This window comes from Bufo gargarizans, chromosome 4 (assembly GCF_014858855.1).
Source record: "Bufo gargarizans isolate SCDJY-AF-19 chromosome 4, ASM1485885v1, whole genome shotgun sequence".
Taxonomy (NCBI): Eukaryota; Metazoa; Chordata; class Amphibia; order Anura; family Bufonidae; genus Bufo; species Bufo gargarizans.
Window position 1 is genome coordinate 293902350 of NC_058083.1, and position 26190 is coordinate 293928539.

Here is a 26190-nt window from a genome sequence, read left to right on the forward strand (position 1 = left end):
GGCCACAAGCACAGTTTAGATACACTACTGCAGTTCCATGCAAATGGGGAACCACGGGGCCCCTGTTCTTGTGATCGATGGGGCTTTGGCAGTCAGACCTCCACCAATCAGACTCTTATCCTCTATCTTGTGGACAGAGAATAGGTGTGTTTCATTGGACAACCCCTTTAAGTTACACTCTTCTATTGCTGTCTAACTAGACAGGGACAAACAACAGCATTGTGAGTATGAATAATGTCTGGCCCGACGTAAACAATGATCAAACTGCTGATTGGCGGGGTGTCATGACTTCCAATCCCTTCCATCCCTACCAATCTAATATTGATGGCCTATTCTAGGGCTTATATGACACAGGCAGATCTTCAAGGCGATTGTCAGGAAGCAATCGTCTGTTCACTAGTGGAAAAGACAGCTGCTATTATATGCATCAATCTCCTCCTCTGTATGGGGAGGAGCAATCGTTAATGCCAGAGCTGAAAGATTCCAATAATCGGTAGCAGTATTACACTGCCAGATCATTGCTTACGAGTGTTCATACGAACGCTTGTTACTGATGATCTGAGCGATTATCTACCCGTGTAATATAAGCTTAAGGATAAAACCCCAGATGCTGGTGAGTAAAGTTTCACTATATGCAGTCGCTGATGTGCAGCCAGTACATTGTATACAGGCCCTACTTAACCATTTGATATTCTGGAAAGTTTGACTCATCATAATAGTATTAATATGTTAATGGCCACAGAGACCGTTTATAATCAATAACATAGCTAAATACATTCTGCACTGTAAAGCTGAGCTTTCCAAGTCCAGAAAGTCCCTAGCAAATTTGTTTCTGCCTGAAGCACAGTAAGATAACAACTTATCTCCCACTGTAATTACCACATGAACAACTCCCTGTTTGTACAGTACACATCATACAAGTGCAGGCTAGGCAGGTCCATAGCTACCTTCTCATGGGCATATTGATCAGTTTTACTGCTTCTACTTTGGTTTTAAAAGGGATGTATCATTTCAGCCACTTACTTCTATACTTTTACATTGCAAATAATTATGGTCCAGGAGCACTGATCTTGTGGCCAACTTCTGCAAACATGGGAATAGGGGAGGAGAATTTGGATGTGTTCATTGGTATAAACAGCTCTGTAGAAATGATAAAAATCCACAGATCTCCATGGCCTCATGACTTATGGCTCTGTTAAAGTTTCAAGTTGCACGGAGCTCTACTATGGCATCCATAGAAGTTTATGGGCCTACAGGGAATCCAAGCCGTATCCTCTGCATCTAGATCATAGAATGTACAGCACATAAAAATATTAATTCTATTAATAACTAATATTAACACCAACATATTCCACAGCACTTTGCAATTCTGAGTGTATTCCTTACGTGAACTTTCTCTAAAGGTTGAACATTGACTTATAGGATAGCTATTTTACATCTGGTGGCATTAGAGGCACCACTTGCCAAGAGCTCATTTGCATATATCCCTCCCATAATTCCAGAGGAGCGTTGCCTGGCCTATAAGACTCCTCATGCCGATTAGGCGTTCTCCATAAGGAGATATAGTATCCCTCGATAGGCCCCAATACATGTAAACGTCATCCAAACCCGCTGATTTCAGCAGGACAGGCTATCTTACTTGTATTTAGGACTCCTTACTCTCTCCTGACAGAGGAGGTCAGGGGAAAGAAGAATTGGCATGTTGAATTTCAATGCCTGATCCTTTTGTTCTCAAAGGACATAAGCCACCATCAGAGGTGTCTGTCAGCAGCATATTCACCTTTCCCTACTGAAATCATCTACACATAAGCCCAAACTGAGAATTCTTATGTATCAGGGAGTCAGGAAGAATAGCTGTTTCAGCCAACAGCTATTGCTGGTACATGAGCAACTTACCAACAGCAGTAACCAAATTCTCACACAACATCTGAAAGTTTTTGAACAAAAAATTCTTCTTCACTATTGCACCTCAGGTGTATACAAAGTAAAAAAAAACATTTAGAAATTATCAATTAATCAATCATTCGAATATCATCCAGTGAAGGAACAGTTCATCCAATACTCGGTCATTGTTCAAAAAAGGACTGAAAGCTCCAACAGAATTCAAATCGGCTTGCCAGAGTTAGTGAGTATCACCATCCTTTATGTATACTCCACCCGCAACTTACAAATATCTTGACAGCCTAGAATAAACTATAATAAACACAGGAGTTAAAAATAAATTAAAAACAAATTGGACCGACAGCAGATAGAAGAAACCAAAAATGTACCAATAAATATACATTAAATAGCACCCCGAGAACTTAGAAATACGGTGAAAAGGATATATCTTCATTCACCTCCCCCCCCCCTCCCCCCCACGGAGCTACACAATCAAGTTCATAAATCCATCTCACCTCTTTTTGTGCCAGTCAATGCCTTTGACTCGGCTGCCCAGCTTTGCGGCCCCTCCTGGTCCTCATTTAGGGGTTTCACTTGCTGCTAATTGTTTCTTTGTATTTTAAGATGTATTAATTATGTATTCCATAAAGCTTATCTGTTATTTATCTGGAATGGAGGTTAATTGCATTTTTTTGTGAGGTATAGTTAAATGTATTGGTACTTCCGCATGTTATGCTTATTTAAGTATCCGAGTTAATTATTTGATGTTATATTGTATATTCAATGTGGTTTCAGAGATAAATTTCCTTAAATTTTCTTTGAGATGGAATTTCGGGCACGGACAGCACTGTGGCAAACATAGGCTGATAACCTTTTTAGCGGCAGTGGAGCTCCAGGTGAGGACATGGACTGCTGGCAGATGAAGGAGCTTAAAAACACTTTGTAGAAGCACCACCACAAAAAAGTGAGAACCTGGTGGATTAAGGTATTGTTAGAGAATTATGTAAAAAAGGATCTTATCCCTCGTGATTTGAGGGTTCAGATTTTCCCCTCATATTTTGGCCATGACACAAATTTTGTGAAGAATTGGGATTCAATCAATTATTGATCTCAATACAAGGATGCTCACTGGGTTGGAGAGTGAACAGAGACCAGTTGGTAACAATGATGTCAGCCAGTGAAAAGCAGCAGTGGGAGAAATAGATTAACGATCTCTATAATGTTTGGGAAAAACTGCTAAAAATGAAAAGACCAAAAAATTCCTTAGAGATGCACAGGACTATGAAAATAACTGTGTCTATAAATGGCGATCGATGGGTAGTGGTAAAAGATCAAGATCAAATTCAATTGCATCCAGTCTCTCCACAGGGGGAGAATCAATTAGTTCCACTAGATCACATGCAAGATACACCTCCCGGAAGATCAAGATAAAGGAGACATCGACAGACAACATAAATGTGAAACGGAGGGCAGAGGGACGAACTGATGGAACTACTCTTCAGGTAATTAATTTGTCTGACATTGAATTTACCAAACCACAAATGGAAGTGTTAAGTCATGGACTTAATTTTGCCCCCTCTGGTTGTTTTGATTGCTTTACAGCTGTGAAAGATTTACATTTATTTGCTAGAAAATAGTTTTTTAAGAAAAAATATGAGAGAAACATTTGGCGATTCCTTTGAGACTCCTCAAGAAAGAGAGGCAGCCACTTTATTAATGGAAATACTGTAAGAGCAGGAGGCCGGAGACACCACGATGGGAGGTAGGCTTCCAAAGTCACTGCTACCTAGGTCTGCTAGCTTTCCTATTCTTAGTATGTATCCTAAAATGTACGCTTTTGTACAGTTGGTGACGCGAGAATTTTAGAAAATTGAAGCTATTATTAAAAGAGGATCTAATGTGACACACATTCAGAGAACTGCAATTAGAGAGTTGAAGAACATGAAAGATGTTATCTTCAAATCCGCAGATAAGGGTGGCAATGTGGTGATTTGGCCTAAGAAACAATACGAGAAAGAAGTTTATAGACCGCTTAAAGTGACCTCATGCTATAAATGCCTCGCATACAACCCTGCAGAGCAATTCGAAAAGGACCTAATTGAGATTGTGCAGAAAGCCCGAGAGAATGTGATTATCACCGATAAGGAGGCCAAGTGTCTGATTCCGAAACATCCGAGAGTGGCGAGCCTATACATGCTTCGGAAGATTCATAAACATGCTTGCAGAGTCAGCGTGCTACATATGGTATCACTATCTTCCTACATTCCACTTTGCCCTTTACTTATGCTGTATTTTTTAGCTGGGAATTTCTTCTGGTATGTTTTAATCACTTTATGGGTATTGATTAGTGGTATTGTTTCTTACTCTTTTGCTTTCATTGTTTCATTTATTGTGGCTGCCCAACTCTGCGGCCCACTCCTGGTCCTCATTTGGGGATTTCACTTGCTGCTAATTGTTTCTTTGTATTTTAAGATATATTAATGATGTATTCAATAAATAAATTCTGTTATTTATCTGGAATGGAGATTAATTGCGTTTTTTTTGTGAGGTATAGTTCAATTTATTGGTAGTTCCTCCTGTAATGCTTATTTAAGTATCCAAGTTAATTATTTGGTGTTAGACAATGTGAAAAGGACAAGGTACCTAAAAATAGGAACAAGAGTTGCATAGTTTCATTTCTGACATCATAAGACGGAAAACACCAAATATTTGTCAAAAAGCACAAACTGGGGAATATTTACCTATCATATACAAATAAGAGAACTTGAGATACTTTTACATAAACAAATCATTACATATATCAGTACAGGTACATTAGAATGACAACATATAAGAGGCTCCTAGCAGTGATGTGTGTACGATCTACATCTACAGTTTTAGTGCTCTGATATGTAAACTCCACTCTCTTAAAAGGGTTTTCCAAGTTAATCAGAAAACTGGCCAAAGGCAACAAAAATGCTAAAATAGCAGTTACTTTAGGTGTTGGTGGAGGCAGTTCTCAGAGGCAGGATGGTCTCAACTATTAGAGTTATTAATATGGGTTAGGGTACGAGTCTATGGTTCACCTGCTAAGCCATGACCACCTATGGCACTCAATGGCCAAATGACCAATTTGCCACAAAATGGTATGGCCATTGGTTGCTGTGGGTGGCTGCAGTTTGACTGCATGTGGCCAACTGCATGACAGGGTCATAACTTTATGCTGTCGGACTGGTACATTGTTGCTAGTGATATGTCCCTTATTTATCAATCGGCCATACTTGTTGCTGACCAAGTCTTTCAGACAAAGCCTTACTGAGAGGAAATTACCATTTCTGCACAGTGAGGGCTCTGCTTGACACATTGTGAGAAGTTATGGAATAGGATGGAAGGTCACACCCTGAATAATCAGGACACAAGGGAAGGAAGAATGAGCAAAGTGAGGATTCTGATGTGGTAACACAGGCTGGTAGTCTGAGAAGGAGACATGGAGATTAGTACTGTAGCCTCATGTGATATTATATAAGGTTTGACACATTTCCTTGTCATGAACGAAAAAACATTAACTGGAATGGAGGAAAAACAGAGCAATGTAAACTTTTAATTTTTTGATGGCTGTCTATTGAAAGTCAGGTCAGACAAATCACAGATATGCATCAAGAGGCTTTCAACCATTTAAGAAATATTTACACAGCTTGAACCTTGGGGCACAATAGCAAAAGTTGGAATGGTGCCCCACCAAGGCCACCGCCAGTGGCAAGAGACTAGAAAATAGAACAGTTATTATTACAGTATTCAGCTTATTCCCTGTGCCATTTTCTATCTGGGATGCCTGTTAACCTGATGGAGCTTTTTTTTCTCTGAAACGCATTGCTCATGTGCAATAAAAAAGTTCCTGATCACATGTGGGAGTTGCCTGTTGGTCTTTTGCGCCAGGCAGTTCCTCCCTCCCAATTCTACAGTGTCTCCTTGGAAGATTGGGCATTTGCTCCTTGAAGTTTCTTCTACGGTGCCTGCATCTCTGGCAACTTCTGCGATCCTTATATGCTGACATTAAAGTTGTGCGTTAACTAGTACAACCACCAAAGGTGAGCCTCCAATTGATGGAGGGTTTTGTATTTCACTACCTTTACATACTCACCTTATGGTGCATCCTGAACATCTGTTTGTTTCAGAACATTTTTTTCCCGCCTACACTTGTGAATCCATTTTCTATTTTATAATTTCAGTACTCTGCTTTCATTATTTACTCATTCTCCTCTCCATCTTCCAGATTCCTCTACTGTTCCAGTAGGAAATAGGACAACGAACACTAACATCCCCTCGCAGCAGCAGAGATGCGGAACGGAAGAACGGAACACTACTGAAGCACTACGGAGTGCTTTCTGGGGTTCCGTTCCGTGCCGCAAAAAGATAGAACTTACGATCCCCATACACCTGCCCCACGGACGGTGCCCGTGCATTGCGGACAGCAATTTGTGGTCCACAGCACGGGCACAGGCTTCACACGGTCATGTGAACGAGCCCTTATGCTGTATTATTTTACATGGTACATTTCAACACCAAACAAGGAGCCAGTCAGTTTTCCCCTAATCTTTGCTTTGCACTTACTACAACTGAGCATCTGTGTGTGGCCTGTGAATGTCAGTCAGAAAGAAGTTTTCAGTTTGTAGCCTGGAGCACATGGAACAAACAATGCAATAAGCAAGGCAGAGCGTTGCAAATGCCTCTTATGCACATTGTATAATGCAATTCACAGTACTTGTTATACTGAAACACTTCCAATATGTATGATGTATACAAGTACACATATGGACAATAAAGAAGAAATTCTTCATACTTCTTATCTTTCATGTTAAACAGAAGTATGATCATGTCTTCATTAAACCAATAGTGTATTTGTATATCTGTCCTTATTATTTTGGTCAATATGAACTACTTAGGCTACTTTCACATCTGTGTTTTTGCTGTCCAGTTTTGAGATCCGCAATGGGATCTCAAAACCACAGCAAAACGCTTACGCTATAATAATACAAGCGGCTGCATCCGTTCAGAATGGATCCGGTTTTATTATATCGAAAATGAAGAAACCAGATCCGGCACTAAAGCCATTGTAAGTCAATGGGCGCTGGATCCGCCGCCGGTGACTTCCATTGTTTTTGGTGCTGGATCTGACTTCTTCAGTTTCCCATGCTGCACACAAAAACGCTGCTTGCAGCGATTTTGTGTGCAGCATGGGAACGCAGAAAACTGGAACAGAATACATTCAGGTGCACTCCGTTCCGGTTTGTTCAGTCTTGTCTCCATTGATAATGAATGGGGCCAAACTGAAGCGTTGTGCTGCGGTTTTGAGACCCTGTGCCCGATCTCAAAACCAGACAGCACAGCGCAGATGTGAAAGTAGCCTTAGATCATCTTTAAGATGAACGACCTATGTTCAGTGGCACATCTACCATTCATATTCAAAGATAAATCTAATAAGGGGAAGCAGTTGCTTCTTCTCTCTAGGGTGCTGTCCACAGACATGAGATACTTTGGCCAAATTGTTAGCTTCTGTTATTGAAAAATTCTAACTTTATTTGTATACCCCTCCTATGCAGACCTCTGTGTCTTGGTGGTTGCAGTCTCCAACAAAGCTTGTAAAGAAAGTAACATGTGACTGCAGGGTTAAACTGAAAACATGGGTTGTCTGTGGTCCGCTAGTACCTCAGAGCACAGTTTTTGTTGTATATTAAGATCTGACTTTAGAATTATGATCCTATATGAGCCCAGTCTTAAGGCTGAATTAAGCCTCATGCAGACGTCTGTGGAACACGATCCGTGAGATACCAGACTAGTATCCTCCTGAGTGCAGGAGCGCACGGCACCATTGGTTGCTATGACACCGTTCGCTTCGTGCCACCGCTGCTGTACAGTAATACACTTGTGTGATCTATACGAGTGTATTACTGTACTGCAGCGGCACGAATCGCATGGCGTCATAGCAAACAATGACGCCGTGCGCTCCTGCACTCAGGAGGATGCCAGTCCAGTATCTCACGGACCGCGTTCCACAGACGTCTGCATGAGGCTTTACACCAGACCGATGGTCGGGCAGATCATTGCCGACAAGCATTCGCAGGAACGCTCGTTAGTGATGATCTGCCTGTGAAATACTGCTGCCAATTACCCGATGAGCGAGTTCGTTCATGAGGAACTCGGAACCATTCAGCAGGTTTAAGAATCATCCCTTACCGGAAGCAGATTGTGCTGTCTAATTACGATCTGCTGCCGGCAAACAACAAGTTAGTATGGGGACGAGCGATGGCATTAGTGATCGCTCCGCCCTATACTGTGGAGGAGATTGCTGCGTGTAAATGCAACGGTCTCCTCTACCATTGAGCAGGCGATTGCTGGGAAGGAGCACTTCCCTCCTGCAAAATCTGCAGGTCTAATACAGCCTTTATAGGTATTCTAATCTTAAAGGAAATTTGTGACCAGTTTTACGCTGTCGTATGGTATCTGAGGGAAGCATAAACTGGTGAGAGATAACTTGAGCAATATGCTTGAATTGACCCACTCATTTTGCCAGAATCTGTATTGAGTAGCTCCAGCATGAGCCAAAAACTGGAGTCCACTCAATACAGTGTACAAGCTCAGGAGTCTTCATATTCATGGGCTCCCACCTTTCCTTGCCCCCATGCTACTAATTGACAGCTCTCTTCCTAAAGCAGAGGAAGGAGGGCAGGGAGATCATTAATATCTGCTGCGTATTAAGCGAACTCAAGCGATTGGCTCGCTCTGTAACTGCTCAATACAGATTTTAATACAGTGACGGGGGTTAGTTCAAGTAAGTGACCCAGCATTTGGCTCAGGGTCTGTCACTAGTTTATGCTATCCTCGGATAGGTCCCTTTAAGAGGTACTAGCATAGCACTAGGATATGGCATCACAAGAGATTAACAAACCGCTTGAAATTTGATTTGGCTGAATCTGTCAACTAATTCAATTCAGGTCGGAAGCGATTCTACCTGAATCGACAGTACTCCAATCAGTCTTGAGTAGGACCCTATGAGGTCTCCTAGGCTAATATTTTCTCTTTCTCCTTCCCCAAAATTTGCCCAATTTAGATCACCAAAATTAGATGCAAAATGAATTTCTAGAGATTTCAGATCAGATCAATTTGCTCATCTATAGTCATCCCTTTATGACTGGTCATAGCTTTGGTACCTCTATAACAGCGGTCCCAGCGAGCCAGTACCGGGCCATGGACCATCAGGTACTGGTCCACAGTCAGCGACATTGTTGAGCTATTGGTTCCTGTACCCCGCCATTTAGCCTCATAGGCTGAAGGCCACTAGGCCTGAGGCCTATGAGGCATTACTAAAGTATAGGAGGTCATGATTACATCATCTTGACCTCCTGCACCGGGTCACAGGTGGAGTGACATCACGCCACCAGAGACCCGGGTAGACCGTCTGTGCCGTAATGCAGGCAGCCGGGGCAGCAGAGTGTGAAAGAATGACAGCAGAGGCGAGGTGAGTATTTTTTTTTTTCTTTTTCTTTTTATGGACACTACTGGTGGCACTATTTGTAAAAAGGCACTACTAGGGGTCAGGCTATATTTAAAGAGGCCACAATTGGGGGCAATTTATGTGAAGAGGACACTAATGGAGGCAGTTTATGTAAAGAGGCCACAACAAGGGGTCAGTTTATATAAAGAGGCCACAACTTGGGGGATTTTTATGTAAAGAGGACATTACTGGGGGGCATTATATGTAAAGAAGGCACTACTGGGCGCATTATATGTAAAGAGGGAACTACTGGGGGGCATTGTATGTAAAGAGAGCACTACTGTGGGGCATCTACTGGGGAGAAAATGTGGATGATTACCAAGCAGGGGCATAAAAGGAGGCATTAATACTAAATAGGAGTGTTCAGTTATGCAGAAAGAAGTTGTGGTCAGGAGATGTCATCTGTCGTGATCTGCGCAGGACTGAGAAAAAAGGAAAGAGAACGACTCCAGCCAGAGTAGACATCACCTGTAAGTCACTGAGTGGGCGTCTAAGCGGAATTATTAATGACTGGGTTATGGTGTAGTGGTATTATTTGGCCTTTATAAAGTGTTATTATTGGCAATGTTGGCCATATTGTATTTTGTTATGTGTGTGATTAACCTCCGCTACAACACTCTGTGGAGAAGGCATCCAGTGCAGATGTGAACAAAGCCTTACCTGTATGCTTCCTTTTCTGAGTAGTCTAAACTTGCTACAATAAAAAAAAAATTATCAGAAATGCCTATTTGCCTTTAAATTACTATCAAAATAAAAATTGATGAAACATTCTTCCCTCCCGATGCCTGGCTGCAATTAATTACATTACTCCCTGGATCCATTCACTGCCATTAATAAATAAAGAAGCATTGGAGCTTTCTGAGCTGTAGTAGTAAAGTCATGTTACATTTTCTGGGCGATCATCCACACAAATGTGTTAACAAATATCTACGGGTCTGGGATGTTGATAAAAATTGTAAAATTCTTATCTATTATAATCAGTAATACAGATGGATCTGCACAATTGTACAACTTCATACAGAGCGAGTGTACTACTATGTCAAAGCATTTGAGCTCAAATAAACAGGAAACAGTGACATACATACAAAAGGGAAAGGCACAACAAAGGTAAAAATGCGGCCCTCTTTATGTGTTTCTTCCTTTTTGCCTGATCAATAGGTTTGACCCCCCTCTCCTTTAGGCCTCATGTACAAAAATAAAGCAAGAGGTTTGCTTATGGCTTGTCCACATTGCTGGTATGATTTCCATTGTCCTGCTATGTCATAGGAGCAGGACAGTGAACATTATGGAAGTGTCAGATCTGTCAGATGACACATAGCAATGGTGCCCAATTGACCCTATTGAATATAGTGGGTCCATCAAGTTACAGTTATGATGCCATTTATGGGACAAAATAGTCATTGAAGCTGTTTTAGGCTGGGTTCACACCTGAGCGTTTTACAGCGTGTTCCTACGCGATGTAAAACGCTCAACAAGGAGAAACCAATGATTCCCTATGGGAATGGTTCTCACCTAGGCGTTTTACAGTGCATACGATCGCGCTGTAAAATGCCCGACGCCCCAAGAAGTACATGAGCTTCTTTGGGGCGTCTTGTCACGCGTTCCCGTACATAGACTTTTGGGAACGCGCGACAATGGGCGTTCGCTTGTCTCTGTATGCGCGATTGCAAACGCCGGTACAATCGCGCGTACAGAGGGCTCCTTTCAGAACGCTCAGGTGTGAACCCAGCGTTAGTGGAATCTGTGACAGAGCTTCCAACGCAAATGTGCAAGAGTTCAGCTTGGGTCCCCCTTCCCTCAGTGCTTTGTGGCAAAGGAAAGGGGAGCACATAGCCTTCCTGCTTCATGAGGCAAAAAATGTAAACAGCACCCCTCATACCAATATCTTGACCTAGCCCCTTCTCTCCAGCCTGAGGACTAACCTGAAAATAGCCTTTTCTCTGGCAAACAGTATTGGTTGTCTAGTAGCTCCTCTTTAGGGTGCATTCACATGGCTGTGTCCATTTTTTGGACTGCAAGCCGCAGATCTGAAAAACACACCCCAGCTGTGTGCACCCTGCATCGTAGTGCGGACCCACTGACTTAAATGTTGCTGCCAAAGATAAGACACGTCTTATCTTTTGCTGCATGGCCGTTCGACCCCAAAGGCACACAGAAGGGCTTTCTTGTGCTTATGGGTCCATGCCTCCTCTCTGCAAAAGAAAGGACATGTCCCATCTTTGGCCGTAACATGAGAATCACAGACCCACTGAAGTCAATGGGTCTGCACCGTGATGCAAGATGCCCACGGCTAGTGTCCGCATTTTGCGGTCCACAAAATGGACATGGTTATGTGAATGGTACAGTGTGGTACTACATGTTCTGTATTGTCCTCTGTGCAAGGATAAGCAGTTGTGTGAAAAGCTAGTCACCATTTAAATGACAGCTAGAGAATGTGTGTGCAAGTAGACAAAAATCCCACTACAATTTACATCAGTACTGAATGACTAGATACAAAATAACACTGAATGTGTAATAAAGAGGCATGCACCATGTAAGAAGCTTTACCTTGACTGTGGTTTGTGCCAAACGGCATGAATAAAACATTTGATCATATTCTATTACCAGCAATCTGCTTTCATGCACGTTAGAAATATTTATGCCACCTCTGGAAACAAGATAACCTGAATCCAATGCAGAAATATAACGCAGACTTACAGAAGTTTACAATGTCACAACAGAATCTGGATTGTCTAGAGTCTAGACTGATATCAGTTTCAGATACTGTGCACCATGAATAAAAGATATTATGCCACCTCCAAGATGGCAAAACTTTCCTTCATTTCCAAAGTTTTTTTTACAGAATGGATAGTATTAAATAATTTATTACCAAATTATTATTTGCCATTTAGACATTGCCGAATAACACTAGCTCAGTGACAAGCACTATTGCCTTGGGCTCACAGCTGACCAATTCAGCATCAGCATAGGAGTTTTTGCATCTTCTCCAAGTTTCCGTAGCTTCCTCCAGTTTCCTCCTAAAGTGACTTGACTGATTTCTATGAAGCTAGCCCTACATAGGGGTGCATGGCAACACAGCAGTCACTGTAAAGTTACCATGTTGGAATTTTTGTAAAGGTCTCAAGGCAACTTGTGTCTTTTTCCCATTGTTATATTGTGGCCTTATTGGAGCAACTCCAATTTTACCATGACTTGTATAGAACACCAAGTTGCCAAAGATCCCTAGATTTAAAGGGGTTGTCTGACATAACTGAAAAATCAAAGACAGGAAGGAAAGAGAGTACAAAAAAAAGATTTCATCTTTCGAAAGTCCAACTGCTCCAGCACCACCACAGTGTAGTGCCCTTCTTGCACACGTGACTGCTGAAGACAGTGACTGTCTGCAGGGGTCATATGACATCACCACTGGAAATGGTGGGGATGGGAGCTGATTTTTTTTTGTTTGCACACACTTTCCTGCCAGTCTTTACATAGTAACATAGTTCATAAGGCGAAAAAATACATTTGTCCATCCAGTTCAGCCTGTTATCCTGCTAGTTGATCCAGAGAGAGGCAAAAAAAAACAAAAAAAACTGTGAGGTAGAAGCCAATTTTCCCCAATTAAGGGGAAAAAAAATTCCTTCCCGACTCCAATCCGGCAATCAGAATAACTCCCTGGATCAACGACCCCTCTCTAGTAGCTATAGCCTGTAATATTATTACACTCCAGAAATACATCCAGGCCCCTCTTGAATTCCTTTATTGTACTCACCATCACCACCTCCTCAGGCAGAGAGTTCCATAGTCTCACTGCTCTTACCGTAAAGAATCTGCTTCTATGTTTGTGTGCTGCAAACCTTCTTTCCTCCAGACGCAGAGGATGTCCCCTTGTCACAGTCACAGTCCTGGGGATAAATAGATGATGGGATAGATCTCTGTACTGACCCCTGATATATTTATACATGGTAATTAGCTATCCCCTCAGTTGTCTTTTTACTAAAGTGAATAACCCTAATTTTGATAATCTTTCAGGATACTGTAGTTGCCCCATTCCAGTTATTACTTTAGTTGCCCTCCTCTGAACCCTCTCCAGCTCTGCTATGTCTGCCTTGTTTACAGGAGCCCGGAACTGTACACAGTACTTCATGTGTGGTCGGACCAGTGATTTGTAAAGTGGTAGGACTATGTTCTCATCACAGGCATCTATGTCACTTTTGATACAACCCATTATCTTATTGGCCTTGGCAGCAGCTGCCTGACACTCAAAGTTCCTAGGTCCCCTTCCATGTCAGTGTCACCCAGTGTTTTACCATTTAGTATGTACGGGTGACTTGCATTATTCCTTCCATGTGCATAACCTTATACTTGTCGGTGTTAAACCTCATCTGCCACTGTCCAAGCCTCCAATCTATCCAGATCCCTCTGTAGTAGTATACTGTCCTCATCAGTGTAAATTACTTTACACAGTTTAGTGTCATCTGCAAAAATTTATATTTTGCTGTGCAAGCCTTCTACAAGATCATTAATAAATATATTGAAGAGAATAGGGCCCAATACTGACCCCTGAGGTACCCCACTAGTGACAGTGACCCAATCTGAGTGTGTACCGTTAATAACCACCCTCTGTTTTCTATCACTGAGCCAGTTACTTACCCACATACAGACATTTTGTCCCAGTCCGAGCATTCTCATTTTATATACTAACCTTTCATGCGGTACAGTGTCAAATACTTTGGAGAAGTCCAGATACACGACATCCATTGATTCACCGCTGTCAAGTCTCGAACTTACCTCCTCATAGAAACTAAATTAGTGTGACATGACCGATCCCTCATGAAGCCATGCTGATATGGCGTTATTTGCTTATTTTCATTGAGGTGCTTCAAGATAGCATCTCTTAGAAAACCTTCAAACAGTTTACCCACGACAGATGTTAAACTTACCGGCCTATAGTTTCTGGGGCACATTTTTTGGACCCTTTTTGAATATTGCCACTACATTAGCTATGCGCCAATCCTGTGAAACACTCCCTGTCAGTATAGTCCTTAAAATTTTTTATTATGTCAGACAATCCCTTTAAACAATGCTGATGCTTTGCTATTGTCTTTGAATTTAATGAATAAATAATAATACTTTGTTACTTAAAAGGGAATATATTTGGTAGAATGGAACATTTCAGATTACAAAATGTATGTTTCTTTAACCCCTTAACGACCCAGGACGAGAATGCTTGTCCTAAATCGCCGGCACTTAGCGCTAAAGGACGAGCGTTCTCGTCCTGCAGTCCCCCCCCCCCTCCCGCATGCGGTCCCCCGATCAGCAGCAGAGATCCGGCGGTTACTGACATCCCTGCTGCATCCACCAGCATCGGCGATAACACCGATGCCGGTGGATTAACCCCTCATATGCCGCGGTCAGCGCTGACCGCAGCATATGGGAGGTTTGCGCTCCCTCGCCTCATACATCGGGTCCCCACGCTGCTGTGGCAGGGACATGATGGTTGCCATGGCAGCCCCAAGCCATTCCAGGCTTGGGGCCTGGCATGTACAGAGGCCTAGGAGGCCCAAACAGTTCAATATAGCACAATACAGATGTATCGTGCTGCATTGAAACAGGGATCAGACCCTGTAATGTTGAAGTCTGGGAGTGGGACAAATAAAAAAAGTGGAAAAAAAAGTTAATAAAATTAAAGTTTTACAAAAATAATTAAAGTTTCAAGTAAAAAAAAAGCGTCCTTTTCCAAAAATAAAGTAAAAAAAATTGTAAAAAAAAATAGGGAAAAGACATATAGACATATTAGGTATCGTCACGTCCGTATCGACTAGCTCTATAAAACATATCACATGACCTAACCCTTAAGATGAACACCGTAAAAAATAAAAAATAAAAACTGTGCTAAAAAAAAAAATTGTCAACTTACATCACAAAAAGTACAACATCAAGCGATCAAAAATTGGTACGCCCACCAAAATAGTACCAATCTAACCGTCACCTCATCCCACAAAAAATAAGCCCCTACCTGTGACAATCACCCAAAAAATAAAAAAATTATGGCTCAGAATATAGAGACACTAAAACATAATTTTTTTGTTTTAAAAAAGCTGTTATTGTGTAAAACTTACATAAATAAAAAAAAGTATACATATTAGGTATCGCCGCGTCCGTATCAACCGACTCTAAAAAAAAACACATGACCTAACCCCTCAGATGAATACCGTAAAAAATAAAAAATAAAAACTGTGCTAAATAAACCATTTTTTTGTCACCTTACATCACAAAAAGTGTAATAGCAAGCGATGAAAAAGTCATATGCACCCCAAAATAGTGCCAATCAAACCGTCATCTCATCCCGCAAAAAATGAGACCCTACCCAAGATAATCGCCCAAAAACTGAAAAAACTATGGCTCTCAGAATATGGAGACACTAAAACATGATTTTTTTGTTTCAAAAATAAAATCGTTGTGTAAAACTTACATAAATAAAAAAAAGTATACATATTAGGTATCTCCGCGTCCGTGACAACCTGCTCTTTAAAAATACCACATTATCTAACCTGTCAGATGAATTTTGTAAATAACAACAAAAAACGGTGCCAAAACAGCTATTTCTTGTTACCTTGCCTTACAAAAAGAGTAATATAGAGCAAACAAAAATCATATGTACCCTAAACTAGTACCAACAAAACTTCCACCCTATCCCGTAGTTTCTAAAATGGGGTCACTTTTTTGGAGTTTCTAGGGGTGCATCAGGGGGGCTTCAAATGGGACATGGTGTAAAAAAAAAAAAAAAAAACAGTCCAGCAAAATCTGCCTTCTAAAAACCGTATGGCATTCCTTTCCTTCTGCGCCCTACCGTGTGCCCATCGTACAGCAGTTTACGACCACATATGGGGTGTTTCTGTAAACTACAGAATCAGGGCCATATATATTGAGTTTTGTTTGGCTGTTAACCCTTGCTTTGTTACTGGAAAAAATGGATTAAAATGGAAAATTTGCCAAAAAAATTAAATTCTGAAGTTTCATCTCCATTTGCAAATATTTCTTGTGGAACACCAAAATGGTTAACAATGTTTTTTAAATCAGTTTTGAATACCTTGAGGGGTGTAGTTTCTTAGATGGGGTCACTTTTATGGAGTTTCTACTCTAGGGGTGCATTAGGGGGGCTTCAAATGGGACATGGTGTCAAAAAAACAGTCTAGCAAACTCTGCCTTCCAAAAACCGTATAGCATTTCTTTCCTTCTGCGCCCTGCCGTGTGCCCGTACAGCAGTTTTTACGAGCACATATGGGGTGTTTCTGTAAACTACAGAATCAGGCCCATAAATATTGAGTTTTGTTTGGCTGTTAACCCTTGCTTTGTAATTGGAAAAAAAATATTAAAATGGAAAATCTGCCAAAAAAGAGAAATTTTGAAATTGTATCATGTAAGGTTCACAAAGTGACTTCAGACCTGAACTGTTCCTTAAAAAGTTGGTTTTTGAAAATTTCTGAGAAATTTCAAGATTTATTTCTAAACTTCTAAGCCTTGTAACGTCCCCCAAAAATAAAATGTCATTTCCAAAATGATCCTAACATAAAGTAGACATATGGGAAATGGAAAGTAATAACTATTTTTGTAGGTATTAATATGTATTATAGAAGTAGAGAAATTGAAACTTGGAAATTTGCAAATGTTTCCACATTTTTGGCAAATTTGCTATTTTATTTATAAATAAAAATGTATTTTTTTAACTCCATTTTACCAGTGTCATGAGGTACAATATGTGACAAAAAACAATCTCAGAATGGCCTGGATAAGTCAAAGCGTTTTATATTTATCACCACATAAAGTGACACTTCAGATTTGCAAAAAATGGCCTGGTCCTGAAGGTGAAAATGAGCCCGGTCCTTAAGGGGTTAAAAGGATCCTATTGAATTACTGAGTATATCCAGATAACGACAAGAAAACCAATGTAAGAGGAGAACTAAAAAGAAAAGAAAATCATTTCTATAGAAGAACACAACAGAACTGTACAGAATGATGATATACAGTTTCCTACAGAAACACGATGTTTGTCCTATTAAGCAGACAGAGCAGTCAGTCATCAGGTTCGGCATTCATATGCATTGTTGAAAGCGAAATAAACAAAAATGTAATCTCTTTCTCCTCAATAATGTAGTGGGTTCTTAAGCCGACAGATTTATTGAGAAGCAGAGTCAAGCCGTCTACATCTTCTGAGCTATCTCCCAGGTCAAATTCATCTTTACATTATTACTAGTTTTTCAAAAAAAATGAGAGCCCAGAAGATATAAGGCAAATAAATTATTAGCTCTATTAGACACCACCCCCCAGGGTTAAAGGAGGAACCAATATACAAGACTGTATGCTAATAAACAATCAATCTTGGAAATTGACAGCAACTCTGGTTCGGACAACCTTTTGTCTTCTTTTGCTGAGTCCCCCAATGACTAGATGACAAATAAAGCTGAACATGCACATAATATAACCGATGTCTGCCAGCTTTCTCTCCCAATCCTTCCATATATATGCATGCTTGGGGGCAATGGTGTTGGACTATACCGAGAATGGTGTGATGGAGAAAATACATCCAGGGAAACAAGTTGTCAAGGAAAAGGGTAGAAGGAGAATGTAAAGAAACAATATGCTCCTTGGCACGCATGGCACCATGCTGATGGAAGGGTCAGAATTTGGACCAAGCAGCAATCAACGGACCCTTACCATGAAGTGTCAAAAGTACAGACTGGTGGGAATGGAATAACATTGAAGGGGATATTTCTTTGGCAGACCCTGGGCACTCTGATACCTATGAATGGACATTTGGACGGTAGGGCTTGACCAAGTTAGTTAATGGCAGATGTTTACCCTTCTGCAGAGGGCCACTTTTAGCAGGACGATGCACCATGCCTCAAAGGTTGGCAACTGTGAGAAGCTATTCTATCTGCATGGGCCAATATTCCTGCAGAACAATTTCAACACCTAGTGGAATCTATACTAATTAAATACTGTGATTATGAAGGCCAAAGGATGTCCAAAGCACTGCTAGACAGGAATCGAGAATATATATATATATAGAGTGCCAAAGTAAAACTAAAATAAGAGTATATACATAAAGTGCACACCGGTAAGGTGCTTAAGAAGGCTATAAATCCATTCCTCAAAAGACTGTGCAGAAACAGCACCAGACAACCAACACAGTAAAAACAACACGACAGTTCATGAAGAACACATGACGTCTACTGTGGCAGAGGCAGCATATGATGCATGTACTGTAGTATGACAGGCTGCCAGTCACTTCTGCTTTTCTCTAGTATGGCACAATGGGTCACTGACGAAGGGCTCCCATGTCCCTTTGTGTCATATCCACATTTCATCTTACTTATTTGCAGATAGGTCTGATGAAATGCTTTGGCTAACACAATGAGATACTCCTATGTGACAATATGCATAACATGCCGCAATGCAGCTCTATCCTTCCTCAGATCTCCGCAATACATAATTAAATGTACTGGAAAGTTTTATTACATTAAAGCTGACCGATGTGACGTGTGATCTAAGTATACTATGTACAGATGTCAAAACGTATTCCATTCTTGTAAAGACTTTCTATAGCATATATCTTAAGAAATTCACACACTGTCAAATACAAGCAGCAAGGTTCACATCCTGTCAAAAAGTACTGTTAAATCATCATAATTATGAGCGAATTGAAGTTGACGAAGTGGAATTCAATTCGAATTTCTGGAAAAATCTGAATTTCCTCACGCTTCGTGGGAACGAAACAAATTTTTTCCGATAATGGCTGCTGTACGTTTTAGGATATGGAGCAAATAACTCTGGGAACGAGGGATTACCCACAATGCCATGCATGCAGCCAATCAGCAGCCAGCCAGCCCTGTGATGTCACAGCCCTATAAATAGCCTCAGCAATCTTGGATTCAGCCATTTTACAGTGTACTTAGTGCAGGGAGAGATGTCAACAGGCGCTCGGGACAGTGGTAGAAAATACTTTAAAACATTTTTTTTTTTTTGCTGAATAGAAGTTCAGGGAAAGACCATTAGAAGTGTAGGGAAAGGATAGGGAGGAATTATTCTACACTATAAAAGGAGAACAGGGTCCAATAGGAGAGTGTACAGCCTGGGTAATAGTAACCATCCTATTACACCTTGCTGCACTGACTGGGAATCCAAATTGCCATTATACTGCTGCTTTTAGGTTTGCAATAGATGAGACCTCTAATTCCAGCAAACCTTGCTTGGGGTGCAGGTTTTGTGTGATACAGCCATTAACAGGATGTATCAGTAGGAAATATTTATACGTTTTATTAGCCGTTATGTGGTGCAGTTATATGTTCTAAAGCCTTTTTTGTGGTGTAGTAGTGGGAAATAAAAGGGCTTATTTGCCATTGTGCTGTGAAGTGACAAAATTACAGTCTTTTTTGGGGTGCATTGGTGGAAACAAAAGTCTTATTAGCAGTTCAGTGGTGCAGTTATATGTTCTGAAGCCTTTTTTGTGGTGTATTAGTGGAAAAAAGAGCTTATTTGCTGTTGTGCGGTGAAGTGACAAAATTACAGCCTTTTTTGTGGTGTATTAGTGGGAAAAAAATGTCTTATTAGCCGTTGTGGGGTAAAGTGTGAAAATTACAGCCTTTTTTGGGGTGTATTAGTGGAAAAAAAGTGTTATTAGCCGTTCAGCAGTGCAGTTATATGTTCTGAAGCCTTTTTTCGGGTGTATTAGTGAGGAAGAAAAAAAGGGGCTTACTAGCCTTTGTGAGCGGAAGTGACAAAATTAAATCCTTTTTTGGGGTGTATTAGTGGGGAAAAAAGGGATACTGCCCAGTCAAGATCTGGAGGAGACATCCGCCGCTTCCTCCAATAGGCTGGCAAGTAGTGATGAGGAGAGTGGCGTGGTAGCTGGTGTTGCGAGCGGTCAGGCTCCTGGCACAGAGACTGTTAGTCAATGTTGGGGGCAAAATCACCTACTCGGCGGTGTGGCAGTTTTTTTAAGCCGCCGGAGGAGGTGAACGTGGCCATTTGCCGAATCTGTGTGCAGAAGGTGAAGCGTGGCCAGGGTGCCAGTGTTGGCACCGCGGCCTTGCCTCAACATATGCAGCATCACCATAAAGTGCCCTGGGAGAACCGTGGCTCCGATGTTGTGGTCCAGCCTGCTGCAGCAACTGCGGCATCACCCAGTGGCATGCACCCGATTTCATGCAGTTAAGGCTCAACCACCTAAGCCAAAGGGAGCTGTCTGTCTTTCCCATCATCTACCGGTCTAGATGCTCCTGCTCCTCATCCTCCTACTCCTGGTCACTCATTTCATCAGCAGTCGATCACAGAAGAGATTGCCAAGAGACAGCAATATGCTTGTGGTCATCCTATGCCACAGAAGCTGAACGTGCTCCTGGCCAAGTCGCTGGTACTGCAGTCCCTCCCTTTCCAAGTGGTGGACTTTGCAACTTTCAGAGAAATGATGGCTTGTGCTGAGCCGAGGTTCTCCACCTCCTAAGCCATCATTTCTTTGCCAAAAAGGCAGTACCAGCCCTGAACAAATATGTGGAACAGAAGGTGGGCCAGCCCCTGCACCTGTCAGTTTCTGTCAAAGTGCACGGCAGCATTGATGTGTGGAGCTGTTACTATGGTCAGGGACAATACATGTTCTTTATGGCCCACTGGGTGAATGTGGTTCCTGCCCAGCCACACCAGCAACTTGGCCAGATGGAGCCATTTTCACGCTGTTGGTCTCTGCGACAATGTCCGCCTCTGCCTCATCATCCATCACCGTGTCCTCAGCTTCCACTGCAGGGACAATTTACAGTGCTCCTCCAGCATACCACATGTGCAGGGCACAGCGGTGTCACACTTTTCCACACCTCGTTTGCCTGTTTGAATGGAGACACACAGGGGAGGAACTTCTCTGTGTCCTTCATCAAGAAATTGAATCCTGGCTTTCTCCTCGACAACTCAAAATTGGAACCATGGTGACAGACAACGGGAAGAACATGGTGTCGGCTCTGCGTCAAGGAGGGCTGAGGCATGCGCCCTGCATGGCACACGTGTTCAATCTGGTTGTCAAGCGGTTCCTGAAGTCTTCCACCCATTTGCAAGACATCCTAAAAATGGAACTTTGCATGCACTTCAGCCACTCGTACACTGCTAAGCACACCCTCCTTGAGCTGCAGTGGCAGAACAGCGTCCCCCAACATACGCTGATATGCGACATTTTTACCCGTTGGAATTCCACCCTCCATATGTTGGACCGACTATACGAACAGAGAAAGGCTATAAATGATTTATTGATGATCCAAGCGGACAGGAGTACTCCCCTGTGTAACTTTGATGTCAGCAAGTGGCAGCTCATGCGTGACACCTGCCATTTGCTCAGACCTTTTGAGGATGCCACGGTATTTGTCAGTCGCCAGGACTACGGGATGAACAACGTCATTCCACTGCTTCATATTCTGGAACAGATGCTGGTAAGTCTGACTGGTCAGGGGACTGGAGACGTGGCGCCTACATCTCACAACCATAATAGCCCTGTGGGGGCTGAACCGGAGGAGGAGGACATTGGAGCACAAGCAATGTGTATCGAAATGGGTGGTTTTTCTACACAGGTGACAGGAGAGGAGGAGCAGGAGCAGCAAGAGGAGCTACAGGGCGATGAGGAAGACGAGGCAGAGGACCCAGATACATTGTGGCAGTATAACACCAATATAAGAGCACTGGCCCTAAAGTAATAGCTGTGAGGTAGCTAGACCTGTACTACATTCGTCTGTATACAGTAGGCAGTTGACTCTCCCTTGGTTACTCTCTCCTCCATGCACTTGCACTTTATATATTTTTCTAGTGAGATTTTTTTCTTGCTGTTAGTTTGGGAGTGTTTGGGATTATCTGCAACTATTTATTGACAAAGTATATGTAGTCTGTGTTTTGTCCTGTGTCTGTATAAAAGCCACCTATATATGTATTTTATTATATTTGGTAATTGTACAATGAACGTTTTTTCTATCAATTGCTGTGTAGTGTATTTTTACCGTGGCAGTATGCAGTGGAGCTGGAGGCAGGGAGTCCCTCTGAGTCACTTGTGCAAATGGCCCGCTGCATGCTCACTTGCTTTGGTAGTGACAGCCAAATTGTCACCATTCGGCAGAGGCATGACTTCTGGCTCTCCACCTTGTTGGACCCTCGCTACTGGTCCAAAATGGGGGCCTCTTTTACACCCGCTGAGACAAACTGAACTACTATAGAGACATCCTATGTAGTCAGTTGGCCGCTGCCTATCTGCGCCATCATCTATCCTCTCGCAGGTCTGACTGGGGGACCCTCTGTGCTCTTGTTCCACTGCCATGGCAGCTGTGGCAGGATGGGGGGGTAGGAGCAGTACCAGCTTCATTAGCAGCAGCTCGAGTCTAGAGTCAATGATGAGCAGCTTTTTTAACCCGGCTGGTGAAGAAACTACTCACCAGCAGCAGCTAGACCTGGAGCAGAACCTGAACCAGCAGGTGGTGGCATACTTGGACAGTACCTTGCCACCCCACATTGAAGATCTGCTGGACTACTGGGCAACCAAACTAGATTTGTGGCCGCAACTGGCCAAGTATTGTCTAATGCTACCACCTGCCTGATGCCAAGTGCTCCTTCTTACACCCACCATCGTCAGCGGGTAATGTTATTGCCACCCACCTCCCCACTCTGTCACTGGGTCACTCTGTGGTCTTCTGATGCTGCTGCCACCTTACCATTCAGGTCTCTTCGTGCTGCTGTTGCCACCTCCACAAAATTTTATTGTGCCACTCTGTGGTCTCCTCATGCTGCTGCCACACTATGTCATTGTGCCACTCTGTGGTCTCCTCGTGCTTCTGACACCTCCACACTATGTCACCTTGCTACTCTGTGGTCTCCTCATGCTGCTGACAACTGACAACTCTGTCTCTGGGCCACTCTGTGGCCTTTTCATGCTGCTGCCACCTCCACATTCTGTCATTGTGCCACTTTGTGGTCTACTCATGCTGCTGCCACTTCACCACTGTGTGGTCTCCTCATGCTGCTGCTAACTCAACACTATGTCATTGGGCCACTCTGTGGTCTCCTCATGCTGATGTGAACTCACAACTCTGTCTCTGGGCCACTCTGTGACCTTTTCATGCTGCTGCCACCTCCACATTCTGTCATTGTGCCACTTTGTGGTTTACTCATGCTGCTGCCACTTCACCACTGTGTGGTCTCCTCATGCTGCTGCCACCTCCACACTGTCACCTTGCCACTCAGTGGTCTCCTCATGCTGCTGCCAACTCACAACTCTGTGGTCTCCTCATGTTGCTGCCATCTCCACACTATATCAACTTGCCACTCTGTGGTCTCCTCATGCTGCTGCCATCTCCACACTATGTCAACTTGCCACTCTGTGGTCTCCTCATGCTGCTGCCACCAGTTCACCACTCTGTGGTCTCCTCATGCTGCTGCCACATCACCACTCTGTGGTCTCCTCATGCTGCTGCAACATCACTACTCTGTGGTCTCATGCTGCTGCCACTTCACCACTATGTCACTGGGCCACTCTGTGGACTTCATATGCTGTTCCCACCCTCCCCACTTCATGACTGGGACACTATTTTGCCTTTTTGGCCTGGTTGACATCTTCATTTATTCTACCCTTCTGATCCGTCAGAAGTAAGTAAAAATGAGATGCACAATGGATCCTGTCTATGTAGCAGCTGTAAGGCCTGTATGACATGGTCCCTATGCAAATATTTAATTCACATGTCATCTCTGTTTTGGATCCATCCTGTTTTTTTTTTACTTTAGCAATACTGATGAATTACTGACCAAATGCTGACCGAGTGAAGTCGGATGCTCAACAGACAGGATCCATTTTTTGTGGGTTATTGTTTTGACGGATCAGAGGAAGGGTTACTGACCAAATGCTGACCGAGTGAAGACGGATGCTCAACAGACAGGATCCGTTTTTTGTGGGTTATTGTTTTGACGGATCAGAGGAAGGGCAAAATAATAAGTGATGTCAACACAAACTTACTGCTGACACCCTGTACTAGTGTAAGCGTTTAATAGAACAGGTTCTGTAGACATCTATGTGGAATCAGCTAACGACGGTGTAAAAGGAGTGTGCTCTTTCACACTATAGTAGGATCTTGGGCCTCTGCACGGTTCTTTATACCTGGCGCTAACATTGACCTGTAAGGCTCAGTTCATACTTCAGTTATTTGGTCAGTTTTGGCCCCGTAACTGCTAAAATAAGTGAAGTGTGCAGTGATTCTAAGAGTGACGCCTGTCATGTGTTTGTTCATACTGACTCACAGTATTGTTTCACTACCAGAGCAGAATCCGTATGCGTGTTACTGCGAGGCACAGTGTTCACAAAAATAAACAGGCTCTCTGCAGCCAGGAAATAGCTGCAGCCAGGAAAATTCGGTGAACCGGCTGAATCGAATTTTTGAGAAATTCTCTCATCTCTAATCATAATAATTAGATTATATTTGGATCTTTGCAGAATTGCATATCATAACATATGATAAAATATAATGCTGTCTATGACTTTTACTTACTGCCAGTGCAGGTTCCTGAGATTATTTTACATTGGAAGACCTCTAACCTGGCATCTCTGTTACTTAGAGAATGAAAATTTAAAGGGCATCTGTCAGCATATTTGTACATATGAAATTGACAGACCTGAAGGCATCTGTGTTGGTCCCATGTTCATATGTGCCCACATTCCTGAGACAAATTATGTTTTAATATATGCAAATGAGCCTTTTGGAGCTATGGGGCCATTGCCATTGTACCTAGAGGCTCTACTCTCTCTACAACTGTCACGTCCTTTGCACTTTGATTGCCAGGGCAAGGCTGTGAAAACATCATTACTTCTGGCCCTGTCAATTAAAGTGCAGAGGGAGTGGCAAGTGCAGAGAGAGCAGAGCCTCTAGGTGTAATGGCAGCGCCCCCATTGCTCCTAGAGGCTCATTTGCATATATTAAAACATCATTTTTCAAAGCAATGCAAGCACATATGAACATGGGACCAATACAGATTCTTTTAGCTGCCAAGTGCACATGAAACAGGTCAGCCAGTTTTTATAGGTACAAATCTGCTGACAGATCTGTCACCAGTGACCTCCCTATCCAACTGTTTGCATAGACATATAGATGCCTTTCTTTTTTTGATCCCGAGTTATGATACTTTCTCTTAAAGGGGTTGTACCACGAAAAATATTCTACAGTTTTCACACCAGTAGCTGGCTCTGGATACTTTTGTATTTGTATGTAATGAAATTTTTTGCATAACCACTAAGTTATTCAATAAAATGTATCTGTATAGCGCTACCTGCTGTTAGTTTTTTTCTTATTTTTTGTCCTGCTCACTGAGAAGGCCGCACATGCTCAGTTTCATCCTTCAACTGCCTCCTGAGCTGGGATAGGGAGAGCTGAGACACGCCCCCTTAGCTGCAGCAGAAAAGACACTCCACTTGAGCTTTCAGCTTGAAAAAAATCTAGCAGAGCAATGAATGGGGAGATCTCTGGATCCATGTGAGGTACAGGGCTGGTTTGACTTTGTTAGAAAGAGATTGTCATGTACTATGTGGTATCTGATTTTCATTTTTTTTACATTGGTCATGGGATAACCCCTTTTATATGCAATTAAATGAGGGCATCACAATTGTTGTTACACCCAAGCTCTGCTCCTTTCTATGACCAGCCCCTCCCTCAATACTTTGCCACTGCCTGACCATGTCAATCAAGGCAGCCATGGAGGGGCTGGCTGCAGAAATGAGTGTAACTTAGGTGCAA